The sequence below is a fragment of the Ceratotherium simum genome, chromosome 33, assembly GCF_057802395.1.
Source record: "Ceratotherium simum simum isolate JZ-2026a chromosome 33, ASM5780239v1, whole genome shotgun sequence".
Taxonomy (NCBI): domain Eukaryota; kingdom Metazoa; phylum Chordata; class Mammalia; order Perissodactyla; family Rhinocerotidae; genus Ceratotherium; species Ceratotherium simum.
In genome coordinates this window covers 7,653,613-7,656,799 of record NC_141932.1, presented here as the reverse complement: position 1 = coordinate 7,656,799, position 3,187 = coordinate 7,653,613, and the positions used below count along the sequence as shown (strand labels likewise).

Here is a 3,187-nt window from a genome sequence, read left to right as displayed (position 1 = left end):
CGTTTTATGGAACTTTTCCTGCAATCCTACAAGTACTTAATGTCTGGAAAATTTATTATAATATTAATTATATTATTAATTATAATATTATAATATTTCACTTATAGTTGATATAGATTTTATTGCTTATTTAGGAGCAGAAGCTGAGTCTGTCTTGTTGAGCATGCCCTTGTAATGTGAGTGTTTCAAAACTGTGCTTGTATGCTGAAGGAGCCTAATGAAAAACAATTCACCTTTGTGAATATGCATAAAATGGAAACATTTATGAAAAGTTTAGGGGATTTTGTATTCCACTCCAAGTAAAGCAGACCCAAGATATTCTGGGGTCATGGCTCATGAGAATGTAGGGGCTGACAGTAGGGAAACATGTAGCACATAGCATAGAAGTGTTTCTCACCAGAAACTGAGATGGTTAAAAATTGCCAAACAAATGAGGAAGATAGAGAGAATCCACAAAGATAAAAAAGGTGCACACCAAGACAAGGATACTTTGTGTAGCTGTGTATTCAGGGGAGGATGTGGGGGACAGAGTGTTTGTATGTATGTATCAGACCTGCTGCTTGTGCCTGTGCAGGATGGAAAACATAAAACCAGTGGCCCAGACCATCAACACCAAAAAGAAACCATCACGACATAATAACAATGCTACATGCAGTTTCTGTGTGATGTTTCAATGAAGTATTACATAACAGTAGCCGTAATCTCTTTTCTGTATGAAGTTTCCTTTTTTCCTTTTATCAGTCATATGCAGAGGGAATATAATATTTAGCATCCTGTTCAAGATCCAGCAGAAGATCTTGGAGGTTCCTATGTACTTGGGGGCTTTCACTTTAAGCTCTGCCCACTTGGAGTTCAACGGGCTGATAGCGATGGCCTGGAAGACACTCAAGAGGCAGGTGGTGCCAATGGACACATCCCTGCTCACTCTGTGAACAGAGAAAACAAGTTTGCATCCAAAATCATTGATGAAATCTTTAAACCCAAAACTTGCCATCGTTTGGGGGATTCATTTAGAAAAAATAACTAAGAGGTTGCCTACAATCAGACTCTTGAGAATCAAATCCTTGGACCCAAACTTGCATTCTGTCAATGAAAGGATGAGATAAAATAACAGAGATATTCCCCAAAATTCCAACCATAGTTTGTAAAGAAAAGATCATTCCTATCACCAAATCTGTGGTGGCCATTCTGTGAAATCCCAGGAAGTGATAGCCATCTTCTCAGCCAGGAATTCCTGGATGGAAATATGAGGCATGAACTAAATGCATCATGTCAACTGTAATTCAATATTATCCACTTAAATTTGTTCCCATGTAGAAATAGTTGTTTATACTTTTTAAAATCGTGTTTCCAAGAGTTGAATGTATAATATTTAAAGAGTTTTCACAACATGTGTCCTATACGTTGTTGGCTATACTGCTGCATTGGTTAAAGTATGTAGCTATGTAGCCTGGTCAAATATTTATTTAGTATTAACCTTTACATCCTCTGACTTTTCTGTTCTGTGAGGAAGGGCTTCAACCCATCCAGCAAAGGTGTCTACAAAAACTAAGGCATACCTAAACCTACCTGGTGCAGTTTGCATAACCGCAGAGTACACCTGCCAATCCTCCCCTGGCAGGGTTCATCTAGACTGCATGGCTTTTGCCAGGAGTAGATTGGTGGTCTGGTTTTTACATTATTTTGTCAGCAATGTACAAATTGCTCTGTTAACTTGTCTATTGTTTCCTTTAAACCTGGGGTTCTCACTATGCCCCCAAGCCAGTTGTACAAGATTTCTTTTCCATAGTGAGTGGAATTGTGAGCAAACTTGATCATTGTCCAGGATGTATTTTTAGGCAACCAGACCTTTCCTTTGCAGTCCATCATCCACCCCCCTGAGATAGGAGATGTGTGGAAACGGCTTTCTTAGCTAACTCTATTTCTTCTGGGCTGTATGTGGGGGTGAATTCATAGAGGAGCAGAGAGGGAATGACGGCCAGTTGGAGAACCTCTTCTGTTAAGGTTGCTTGTTTGACTGTTGCATCAGCCAACTGATTTCCCTTGATCCTTCTGATTCCTCCTGCTGATGTCCTTTGCAGTGTACAACTGCAACCTCTTTTGGTTCATTGACTGCTGAAAGCAGCCTGAGTAGTTCCCTTCTGTACTTAATTTCATTACTGTCGGCTGACGAAGGACCCCTTTCTTTTAAAATGGTCCCGTGAGCATGAATAACAGAGAAGGCATATTTGGAATCAGCATAGATAGTAAAAATTTTTCCTTTTCCTAATTCTGATGCTCTTCTTGGGGAAATGAGTTCTGCCTTTTGTGCCGGTGTTCCTGAGGAGAGCGCCTTTGCTTCTGTGGTGGTGTGGAGGCTACACTGTGGTCTAACAACAGAACTGCTTCCATCCACAAACCATGCTTACACGGCTTTCTGTAGAGGGTCCCTTTGGAGGTCTTTCCTGATTGAACATACCTGATCCACTAGCTCAGAAACGTCATGTATCAAAGGCTTCTGTGATTCAGGAAGCAAGGTGTCTGCATTTAGGACCCGGCAAGGTTGTAAGAGTAGCTGAGGAGTATCCAGCAGTGTTGCTCGATACTGCAACATTCTGCCATTTGTGAAACAGTGGTGTCCTTTTGTTTCCAAGATACTTGAAACCTGATGTGGGGTCCACACATTTAGGAGCTGTCCCACAGTGAGTTTTTATGCTTCTTTAATTAACAGGCAGATGGCTGCCATGGCCCACAGGCAAGGTGGCCAGCTTCGGACATGCTATCCAAATGTTTTGAAAAATAGGGAACCATTCTACCAAGAGGTCCAAGCATTTGAGTTAATACTCCTATGGCTACTCCTTGTTTTTTATTTACATAGAGATCAAAGGGTTTGGTTAAGTCAGGAAAACCCAAAGCAGGAACATTTATCAGGAGTTCTTTTAGCTTTTTGAAATCCTGTTCACATCATTTGCCCCAATTGAAGGGATCAGTTTATTGCCCCTGTAGCTTGTCATATACAGGTTTTGCTATTAGTCCAAACTTTGGGATCCAAATGCAGCAGAAACTTGCCATTCCCAGGAACACTCGTAATTGTTTCCTGGTAGTTGGAGAGGCCAATTGATAAATGGCTAAGTTTCTTTCTTGGGGAAGGCTGCTTTGTCCTTGTGAAATTATGAACCCCAAATATTTAACAGTTTCCTTAGATATT

At 40.8% G+C, this 3,187-nt stretch overlaps 1 pseudogene; it reads right to left on the bottom strand.

Moving 5' to 3' along the window:
• Positions 1-262: 262 nt before the first annotated feature.
• On the bottom strand, positions 263-1,187 carry LOC147912754 (vomeronasal type-1 receptor 4-like; annotated as a pseudogene).
• Between the last annotated feature and the right edge of the window lie 2,000 nt (positions 1,188-3,187).